Source organism: Copadichromis virginalis, linkage group LG15 (assembly GCF_057382275.1).
Source record: "Copadichromis virginalis isolate Kocher_CV1m ecotype Utaka linkage group LG15, C_Virginalis_male_GT1.1, whole genome shotgun sequence".
Taxonomy (NCBI): domain Eukaryota; kingdom Metazoa; phylum Chordata; class Actinopteri; order Cichliformes; family Cichlidae; genus Copadichromis; species Copadichromis virginalis.
The window spans coordinates 33881583-33893790 of NC_140632.1; positions in this window are offsets into that span (position 1 = coordinate 33881583).

Below are 12208 nucleotides of genomic sequence, written 5' to 3' on the forward strand. Positions count from 1 at the left end.
AGAAACATAAATAAATAAATAAACGATTTGTTTGTTGCAGTGCCATTCATTGACAAAGCGCAGAGCCAAATAAACCAAGGAGCACCCCTGGGGTGTCAGGCCTTCAGCACACGCACCAGCAGTCGCCTTCTTTGGAGTGAGGATGTCTGAGTCCTCGTGTCTTTGTTACTTAACCATAACGTACAACAAAATGTGTCGTGCACTAGCATACACACTGAGTATTCACACGCTCGTTAGACTGACTCACAGTCACAGCTTGGCCTTCTACAGACACCTGCCCTCAGCATTGTTAGTCTCTTCTGCCCATTGACTGTATGACAGCCTCCCTGTAAGGCCAGTTTACTGTGCTGGGTTTAGCATACAGGGCTTACAAAATAGAGACACAGCTTTCTGAGGTCAGTTCTTCAGGCACAGAGGTCACTCACTAAGGCACACAATAACAGTAATGTTTCCACACTGGTTACATGTAGCAGATTAAGAGAACGTCAAATCTTATCCACTGCGGTCCTTTCATTTCAAACACATTCACATTGTCCTGATCTAGAACAGTCATACTGCATTTCCTTCTCCACAAGCGTTCAGTTAGTTCATTACAGAAGTCATTTAATACATAAATATGTTTAGCTACTGTAAGCTGGGAAAAAGCAGACAAAAAATGTGATTTCTTACTCGTGTTTGTAGGGCTGTGTGCCAAATCATGCTCCAGGAGACAACTGTGTAGAAGATCACAGCAGAACAATGCTTGTACTGTTTTGTAGTCATGATGAATACTACAATTTGATTTCAGTGCAGAAGTGAACTAAGTGAAGGCTACAGGAAACAGGGAAAGCCAACAGTATTGTCAGCAACACTGCAGGTTTATCACTCAGAGACATATTTACCGCGTCATACAGTATATCACTTTAGTTACATCGGTGAAGCCAAAGAGGACACATGTTGTCCGAGTTAAAGTTAAAAACACCTTCCCACTTTAACCCGACTGTGGTACATGTCCTCTCTTTTTATGCAACATCCTCCGGTGATTATTAAACACGCAGGACTGCCTTTCAAGTGATTATTTTCAAATGGGTTTGATGTTTGAAGGCTCGCAGTGACAAAGTAACTCGACCCAAATCCGTTAAAGCAAACATAACGTTTTCTGTTTAGAAAATGTAAGAAGTAGAAAGTACAGATATTTGTTTAAAAACGTAGGGAGTAAAAGTAAAAAGTAGTCGAAAATGAAACTACTCGAGTAAAGAACAGATACCTGAAAATTGTACTTAAATACAGTAACAAAATATTTGTACTTTGTTACTTCCCACCCAGAAAGACAAGTTACAGTGATGGGCAGCATGGCTGTCTGCGGTCACAAAATCGGTCCTGGCATTTTCAATCCAGATGATTGCTCAAAGATAGATATATATATACACACACACACACACACACACACACACACACACACACACACACACACACACACACACACACAGTTTTGAAACAGTTATTCTTGTTAATCACGTTGTTACAGTTGTTGTTTTGTTAGTTCTTAGCTGCACTGCACACATGTAGCAAAAAGCTACACTTTGACCATTAGCCACTGCTAATAGCTAAAGTAGCCGTTCACTTTACTTGAATCCTTTACTTGCTCCCTTTCTGATTACTTTCTTCATCTATTTTCTCTCCTTGTTAATTTCACCTCTCGCTTTCTCATCCTCACAGTGGCCTTTCAATTATGCCAGACTACCAGTCCAGTCCTATTCATACCAGTTTTTTGTTTATATTTTTTTTACAGTTGTTTCTCAAAAATCCTCCAATTTTGATTTTGAAGTAAGTTCTGAGCTTTCTTTTCCCCCAAAACGGATCCTTGTCAGGAGTTGATATTTTATAAATGTTCAGGAACTTCACAATAAGTAGTCCAATTTTCTGTTCAGTTTTTTACAGAGGAAATTTAAGACATTCATACTTGTGAATTATTAGAACCCTGATTTAGTCAATTAGTCTTTCTGGATGTTGTGGAAATCCAACTTAGATTATTTGCTGGAGGGATTTTTACCCCTCTTGAAAGAAATCCGATGAATAATTGGTGGAACTGGTTGGTTGTTGTCATGTTTCCCTAAAAGGTCCAGGGGATGTGGAAAAGCAACAAAATGTGGTTTAAAAAAAGAAGATGTGAAGGCAACATGGTTAGATTAAATATTCTTATTAATCTGTTCTAACTAATCAAGCTTAAAGAGACAAGTCGCCATCGCCTTTAGAAGAATGGAAACACAACAAGGCTCTGTAGTCGGTGACTAAATATAAAAGTAAGTCAAAAAGTGCTACCAGAACAGGATTAAACAGCTACCACACACGGGTCCCTGGCTGCAAACCAACAAGACTCTCTGGCACTAGAGCGCCCTTTCTCCAGCCTTAAAATCTCCGCCTTAATTGCTTAGTAAAGTTGGCTGGGGAAAGGACAACACCTAAGGCAGGAGAAATCAAAATCCCTACAGACCCTATTAGGGTCATAACAGGTGGTATAAATGGAGGTCTCTCTGAAACCTGTGGGAGTCCCTCTTACCATGAAGTGTCTTCAAAGTGCTCAATTTGTAAGATGGCTACATTAACCATTGGTGGATTTGTGGCCTGAGATGAATAATTAGTTGTATCTGGACATTTGGGGCGATCGTGGCTCAAGAGTTAGGAGTTCGCCTTGTAATCGGAAGGTTGCCGGTTCGAGCCCCGGCTCGGACAGTCTCGGTCGTTGTGTCCTTGGGCAAGACACTTCACCCGTTGCCTACTGGTGGTGGTCAGAGGGCCCGGTGGCGCCAGTGTCCGGCAGCCTCGCCTCTGTCAGTGCGCCCCAGGGTGGCTGTGGCTACAATGTAGCTTGCCATCACCAGTGTGTGAATGTGTGTGTGTGAATGGGTGGATGACTGGATATGTAAAGCGCTTTGGGGTCCTTAGGGACTAGTAAAAGCGCTATATAAATACAGGCCATTTACCATTTACCATTTGGCTTCTCCAGACAGTGTATAACAGAGAGCCACATAGTTTAGATGTCCAGACAAGAAAGATTCAAGGAAAGCTTGAACATTAAAAAAATGAGTCTAGATAAATATTTAAAGGGATAACATTTACCTTAAATGCTCACATGCTGGTCATATGAAATACCTAGAGCCTTTTAACACCACAGGAGTTTATGAAAAGGGCAGCAATTATATATATATATGCACATATTTATTTTATTCAATGCAACTGTAACTTTTTTTCCCTCTTATGAACACACAGCAAAGTAGTTTTGGTGTTCTGATCAACTGGTAGCTATAAACACGAAGTATAAAAATAATCGTCCAATAGGGAGGAAACAGTTTTTTTTACTTCAGTTATTAGCACACCCTGAAGCACTTTTATCAAACTTTAATGTCAGTTTACTTGTTCACCGTGGCTCATAATCACAGCATTTCATGTAGCATAGCCACATAAATTTAACAGATTATGTAACGGTAACGATTTTGGTGTGGGATCATGTGGCACCTGTCAATTTATATGATCATGTGGAGAGAAATGATTTGGCGTTGTTGAAGGCCATACTGGATCCCCGGGGTTAAGTGGTTTCTGTTTTTGCCCCTCTTGTCCTTTATGGAACATGCTGTTGAGGTCACCTCCTTGGCTTACTATCAATATACTTAGCAATGTACCATCACGAGCAGGAACAGAAAAATTCACACCAGGGTTTGTGGAAATGTAAAGTTTTAAGATGAGTTTCACTTTAGCTTTCATGGAACTAAGTGGCTGCTATGTTTCTACTGTTCTTAAATGCATCCATAGACCCACCAAGAATGATTCAATTTAATTAAGGGAATATGTATTCAGTTCTAGACTAATTTTGTATCTTTTGTAGTTTCCATCACTTTGTATGAGTTTTACTTTGGTCAGAGGCAGGGGCACTGCACTGCTTGCATTTAAAAACAAATAATTTTGTTGAATTTATAACCAACATTTTAATCTGCTTTTCCAGTATCATGTTGCTGAATGTACTACACAACACCGGGATTCATGCTTTCTTTTCATGCTGTGATCATACTGGGTGTTCTGTGCAAACAGCTATTGATCTGTCGTTTTGGCACCCAGACTATTAAATGTCATACAGCTGAATGTGTTCAATGCCTGTTTGCTTTCTAACCACTTGATAAGCAGGTGTACATACTGAGTATTTCAAAGCTTTAAATGTACAGCTTTATGTAAATGTATATTGCAAATACAATTGAATACCATGTGTCATTCTTTGCTACTGATCACTGCTCAAGTCACTTACACTTGACAAATTTCCATGATTTTCATTTGTATTTAGATGTTTGTAGTTCTGCCTCTCTACAATCTGCAAATATACAGCCTTAATCTTACTTTATATGAAATATTAAATTCAAATTTGACCTTTTTCTTCATGGATGTGTTGGTAAGTGTTAAATCTCCTGTTGATAAGCCTTTATTATTCAAGTGGTTAAATGTGAAATAATACCATTCAAAGTTGGTTTGCATCCATCTAACAGTGTCAGTTTCTTGCAGATTGTCAGTAGCCTTCTGCCACAGTGCCGTTCCGTATTCACTCCCCACAGCTGAGGGTTTGTCCTTCTTAGCACTGATCACAGGTAACAGCAATGGCACAACATATCAGCAGGTGTGTGATATCTGTTGGCAAGCATTCTCCCTGCATCGCTTTAAACTCTGATCCAACATTAGATTATTATGTTGTTGTCACCTGTAAGTTTCAGTCAGATTCTTTCACATGCTCGCAGAACAAATTAAGAAATTATTAGTGCTGTCAGCGTTAATCTCGTTAAAACTACGTTAACGCCATAACAGCATTAACGCGGCAAATCTCCGTTAGCGAGTTACCGCGTATCGCCCCGTGTGTGGGGCTGCGCGGCATCAACGCGTTAGCCTGAGTGGGTTTCTCTGAGTACTCTGGCTTTATCCCACAATATGTGACACAGATAAAGTACTTAAAACACTGTATGGTTTAATGTGGCTCATACTTTAAGGTTCTTTAAGCTTCAAGTTTCTCTACACTCCAAAATTTGGAGGTGTGACCGTGGCAGTGTATCCCGGTAAGAAGAACCAATATCATAACACTGAAAAAAAAAAAAATCTAAAGTTACCAAATGAGGAGTGAATGAAGCCCCATGTTCAACATGCAATCTTTGTGTACTTGTATTGATGTCATAAATAGAACGGTGAATCATAAATGGATTGGTGCCGATATATTTCTACTCTTACTGGTCTTAATCTGTTTTGCATAACGTCTGAACAATGATTTCTAACTCGAACTTTCATATCGTCAGCAGTGGCAGTTCCTCGACCCTCTTCCGTTGCTCAGAAGACGTTTGTGAGTCTTCATCACCTGTTGAAAAGAGCCCATAATACCAGTCTGTGATACTGTCATCCCAGAAGAACTGCAAAACCGTTTCTGCATAGACTCGACCTGAGAACTGTTCCACAATATCTTTGGTTATGTTTACTTTGAAAAATCAAAAATATTACTGAGACAGTTTCTACTGCTAGGAGAGCAACATGAACCACAGTCCCTCTTTATCTGTGTATCAACCCATTCAGTGCTGGTCAGATCCTCCATTTGTGTCATTCACTGTGGTTATTATGTCTCAGTTGGCTTGTTGCCCGGTTTTATTATGTGATCGCAAGATAATATTCAAAGGAAGAGGTTAGCAAAAAACAAAGAGGGATAACTACAGATGAAGAAAGTAAACAGGGGTTTGAGGAAGCAAGGTGTTTGAGTTTAATCTGAGTAACAACAATACCTAGAACTACAATAATACAAAGTCAGGTGAAGTTTAAAGGTTTTATTTGTTTTGCAAATGATTTAGATCATTTAATTTCAAACCTTTTAGATAAAATGTATTTCAGAACCTGCTAAATAAATAAAACAAACGTCACACATCAATTTAATAATTATAGAAGAAGAGCATTATGGAGAGGTTCCAATTGAACGTTGGATAAAGGGTAGTATTATTTATCTTAAAATAAAATAAAAAACAAGCTCACTGTCTGCCTCAATGTTAAGATGATAATAAATGACGAAAAAAGCAGAAAAGTTCAAGTTTATCATTTTGTCCACATCTGACTGCAGCCTCTCTTTCACCTCCGTCTGCAGCCCTTTCCATCCTTGTGATCCCAGTGTTTTTCCCCAAAACATTCCCATAACAGAATGGTTAAACCCTCATTTGCACTTCATAAAGTATGCACAAGGCTTTAGCTTTTTATACAACAAAACTTGTTGCCTGTTTTGGTGTGTTGCCGGGGTTGTGGGCGGGTGGGTGCATGGGGGCCCGGCCCTGGAGCAGGGTGCCGCCGGTGCGTCGAGCCGCCTGGGGGGCTCTTCAACTGGTGGGGGGGATGGTCACATCTTGCAGGAGCTTTCTTCTCTTCAGGAACTCTCTGCAGGAGGGGGAGATACAGGAGAGGTGGAGGAAGATCTCAGCCTGGGCGTTTACCGTCTTATGTAGTCTGGAAGATGTGTGGATGGTGGGGTGGGTGCAGTTTTCTCTGTGGTGGGGTTGGGTGGACTGTCCAGGGCTCTGTGGAGCCGGAGGGCGCTACTGCACTGGGCCCCGGTCTGATGGGCCTGGGCCCCCCTTCCCTGGCGGGTCGCGAAGGGTGGGAGTGCCTACTGGGGTCAGCGGGGGAGCTGGCCCCAGGGAGGGGTTAACTGCCCCTCCCTTCCTTCCCTCCCCATCTCCAGCTGCCTCCCTCTTCCCGCTCCTCCACAACCACCCACACATGCAGGGCCTTGGAGTGGGGGTATGTCACCAGGGTGCAGAGGAGGCTACCCCCTCCCCCCCCCCCTGTCCCCTTCTGGCTGCCTCTGCCTCAATTTTATCCCACAACTTAGACATTCACATTATTCACACTCTCATTACACATACATATAGGATCTTGGGGGTGGGCACAATCACGGAGTCCAAATTACCATCAGGGTGTACACCCCACCCCTGGCGTCGTTGCCCACCTCTCAATTTTAAATACACTTAGTCATTGAGGGCTAGCAGGAGGGACTATGCGCTTACCTGCTGCTCCTTGGCAGGTAGCTCCATGCCCTCCTGGGTTTTAATTGCACCTTAGAACACACATGCATCAACACTACAATGAGCGGGTGGAGGGAGGTTTGGAGTCTTCTCCCACCCCCATTCTCTGCGGCCTGCTGGAGCGGGAGGGCTAGTAGGAGGAGTTGGCCGTCCGACTGCGGTCTGGGGTGTGGGGCCTCCCTGCTGCTGCGGAGTCGGGGTGGTCTGCCTCTCCCCACCGCAGGGAAAAGGGTAACACCACCTGGGTCTGGGTGCAATTCCCCCCTCCAGGGGCAAGGGTACCTAGACCCGGTTTGTAGAGTACGCTTGGGGAGTGTGATTGTGTGTACAGCGTCTCTTTATGTCTGTCTCCACGTTGGTTGAGTGTGGAGTGAGTGCATATGAGAGCATGAGGGTGGGAATGGATGTTTGTGTCTGTGTGTGCCTGTATGTCTGTGTCTATATGTCAGGTTGGGTATCAGACGCCACCTCTCTGGGGACACCTCAGGCCCTCCAAGGTTTGGAGGCCTATCTCCACCCACCACCACTTCCCCTGCCGGTGGCGGACTCCCTCAGGTGTCGGTGTGTTGGTGGTTCTTTGTGTCTGGGGGTGGGCGCCCGGGTACACACCGGCTCACTCCTTGGCGGCCGCTTGTCGGGGCCTGGGGCCTGGGGCTCGCTCGGGCCCCCTTTGGAGGTGGGGTGCCCCCGGCCTCTCGGCCTGGGGCTCGGTCACTCAGGCACAGCTGGGGGCCGGCGGAGCTCACGGGCGCGTCACTGCAACTCCCCCTGGCTTCTGCTCCGCGGCTGCTGGGCGAGCCCTCATCTGGGACTCTCCTCGGCTCTTACTGGAACAGTGGCGCGGCTGCCCCTCTGTTGGTCTTCCATGGTCTCTTGTGTTCTGGGGGCCTCTGGATGTCTGGAGTTTTGATCTCCTCCATACCCGCTTCACACCCTGGAGGACGGGGCTGTGGCCCCCCCACACTCCCTAGCAGATCATTACATGGAGAAACCTTTGGAATGCAAGCATGCTGATCCACACAGGTATGCACACATGGGTATTCACAGACGCGGACTAAAGCTTTCTTGGCTGCTGCCTCAAAGCACACTGTGCGCTGTCTATCTTGCGTGCTGCACAATATCGTTTATTATTTAGTAAATATTGATATCTATGACTAGCTAGTTTATTGTGATGGTGCTTTGTTTTCTCTATTATTATGTTGCTCTTTGTTGTTTGCTGTCTCCTCTGTTTGTTTTTTTTGTTGTTTTTTTTTTTTTTTTCTCCATACAGGTGACCCAGGAGTTCTTTTTTTTTTTCTCTCTCTCTTCCCCCCCCTTCTCACCGTCTCTTCTCCCCTTTGGTTTTCTTTCTTTCTCTCCCCCTCTTTCTCTCATTCATTCCCCCTGTCCTATTTATTTAAAAAAAAAAAAAAAATGACAAAGGATGAACTGAAGCTCTGCCATCACGTAATGTCGCATACTGCTGTTTCTGATGTCATTTAGAAAAAAAAAAAAAAAAAAAAAAGGAAGAGGTTAGCAAAAAACAAAGAGGGATAACTACAGATGAAGAAAGTAAACAGGGGTTTTAGGAAGCAAGGTGTTTGAGTTTAATCTGAGTAACAACAATACCTAGAACTACAATAATACAAAGTCAGGTGAAGGTTTTATTTGTTTTGCAAATGATTTAGATCATTTAATTTCAAACCTTTTAGATAAAATGTATTTCAGAACCTGCTAAATAAATAAAACAAACGTCACACATCAATTTAATAATTATAGAAGAAGAGCATTATGGAGAGGTTCCAATTGAACGTTGGATAAAGGGTAGTATTATTTATCTTAAAATAAAATAAAAAACAAGCTCACTGTCTGCCTCAATGTTAAGATGATAATAAATGACGAAAAAAGCAGAAAAGTTCAAGTTTATCATTTTGTCCACATCTGACTGCAGCCTCTCTCTCACCTCCGTCTGCAGCCCTTTCCATCCTTGTGATCCCAGTGTTTTTCCCCAAAACATTCCCATAACAGAATGGTTAAACCCTCATTTGCACTTCATAAAGTATGCACAAGGCTTTAGCTTTTTATACAACAAAACTTGTTGCCTGTTTTAAACTTCTGTATAAGGAAATATAAACATTTACTTTTTTCCCATTTCTTCTCCGGTCAGGTTTTTCCACAATATTTTTTTAAAGTCCAGAAAGCTGAAGACATCACTGGCTTTGAGGCCAAGGGAAAAAGATCTGTATGACTTCAAAATGACTAGCAGTTATATATGATAAATAAATAAATATAGATCTCAAATACTTTTGACCATTTCTTTTCATTCTTGGATTTCTTAGGGAATACCACCATTAACAGATCTCACCCCTGTCTCTCTTTCTGTCTAGTTGGAACAGATTGTGGACAAAGACACATAAGACTAGTCAGTAAACTATGTTATTCACCTGAGTTCTGCTATAATACAGGCTTTTAAAATACAAATTTTCCCAGTAATACATCTTTTAAACAGATAATGTGATTATGTGACTATTATTGCTTTAAGGAATTTCACGCATATGTGCACATACATAACAAAGGCTATCAGTTTTGACCAATCATGGTGGCCACCCAGACCAAAAATGCCAGGTCTGATTTTTTGTCCCAGTCGAGCTCTGATTTGGATTGTGGAATTTGGTGTAAGAATGAAAGAATGGATCAATGTAGGTCAAAAAGTGCACCAGCACTGAAGATACAAATACCTCAGAGACACAGCTAAACACTCCTCTGGGTCAACACAATCAATGTCCTTGAGTGGCCCAGACTTGAACCTGATTAAACATCTCTAGAGAGATCTGAAAAATGCTGTACACCAACACTCCCCATTCAACCTGACTGAGCTCGAGAGGTTCTGTAAAGAAGAACTGAGAAGCTGCCAAAGGTGGTTCAACAAAGGCTATGAATACTTACGTACATGGTATAGTTTTGTTTTTTATTTAAACAGTAATCAAAATCAAACATACAGCTTTCATTGGCCATGCTGGATTAATGACTCCCAAGTCAGGGAGCCAATTATGCAGGTGGGTGGAAGGATAGTTTTCTAGTCAGGGGATCAGTCAGACGTTGAAAACTATCTTGACATTTTGATAACCAGATCTATAGGTGATAGTAATTAATGAAACTTTATGGCCTCACAGTCTACCAAACTGTATTGATGACATATCTTAGCAGGTATTACTTGTTAGGGAGAAGATATTGACTGCCAGTATCCTTAGATTTATTGGCTGGCACAGCCTTTTGGCCACACCGGACAAGTAGAAACAAAATGACCTTTTGTGCCACAGTAAAGACGCTCACCCACTGCAAGGCATCCTCTGTGGGTTAGTCGAGAGAGGCGAGTATGGCCGAGCAACATGGCTTGCTTGCCTGACTGTTATTGCTAGCTCCCTCCGTTACTCCACCCTGATGGAACCTTTACTGTGTCTGACTTTAAAGGACCTCTTTCCACAATGAAACCAAAGAAGTCTTGGAAAAGATGAGAGTATCATCAAGATCAAGAGTATCAAGATTGACAAAGTTGTTAATGAAATCTCTGGACATCGTTTGAGGGTCTGAAATTTCTGCAGGAGCATTTGTTAAACCAAAAGACATTACCAAGTACTCAAAGTGACCCAGATGTGTATTAATTGCTGTCTTCCACTCATCCCCAATCCTTTATTCTCACCAAATGTAAGCATTACTGAGATTCAACTTGGTAAAAACAGTCGCACTCCTGGAGCAACTCAAAAATAGAGGTAAGCAAGGGTAGAGGGCATTTATTCTTTGTCGTTATCTTAAACCACGGAAGTTGATACAGGGCCAAAGGAACTTGTCTTTCTTCTCTACAAAGAAAAAACCTGTGCATAGGAGATAATGAAGGACAGATCATTCCTTGTACTAATGAGTCAGTAATGCACAATCCATGGCTTCATGTTCTGTCTGTTGAACAATCATCTGCACCATAAGGAAGAGAGAGAGCTAGATCCTTACTGAACATTTTGGCTAGGTCGTTAGGTCGAGCTTGGCAAAGGTGTCAGTTTCAACTGAGGGAATGGCTGACTTAAGGTTCTGTTGGTGGCAGCAACATTTCAACCAGAAATTTTATTTTTGCTTTTAGTATGTGAAGGTTACATTCACTAAGCCACGAGTGTCTTATAACCAAAGTGAGGTGGGGCCTCACCCTACTGCCAGAGTAAAAATAAAAGTACAATATAGAACACCAACATCAGAAAGACAACAAAATCTGAATAAAATGAACATTTCTGTACTGGGTTAAAAGCCAAACCGAAAAGTTGTGTCTCAGAATCTCCTCTCTGCTTTTCGTAGATGATGTGATTCTGTTGGCTTTATCAGGATGGTGGCCTCCAGCTCGCACTGGAGTGGTTCACAGGCCAGTGTGAAGTGACCATCTGGGAGGGGCTCAGAGTAGAGCTGCTACTCCTCCACATTGAAAGGCATCTGACAATAATGCCTCCTGGGTGAGGTGTTCTGGGTAGTGCAGTGCAGACCCAGGACACACTGGAGAGATTTTATTTATAAGCTGGAGAAGCTGGCTAGGGAGTGGGAGGTCTGGGCTTCTTTGTGTAGGCTGCTGCCCCCGCGACCCGGGTAAACTGAAGAAAATGGAAGGATGGATCAAAGCATTTTGTTAACAATATAAAAAGGTGCTAAATAGTTCTTCTCATTACTGTGGAGGACAATGCTTGTCTGACAAGGGTGCCTGGGGAGGTGATTTCAACACACAGCCAAGACACATCATGTATCAGATATCCTGGCAGCAGTGGCGCAAGAATGGATGAAAATGTAGTCTAAGCTGTGCGGTGCACTTTGGAGTGCTTGGGCCCTTACATAGCTGTTTTACACCTCGGCTTCGGACAAATCACATGATGATTATTGGGTTAGTGACCTTCAGGACCATCTCCAAGGTCACAAACCAAGTCTGGGTTAAATGGGAGTCTCCATCAGTTGTTAGAACTGAAGAGGCTCCTTGATAAGAGCTGAAATGTCTTCACAAACCAAAAAGACGTCCCTCAGACTACTGAAAACAGAATGGGCTATTTCCCCTATACTGTAGTGCCAGCTGTGTTCTTATTTATTGTGTTCATGAGGTCAAACTGGCGATCACAGAAGTAGGAATGATGAAACGGCACGCT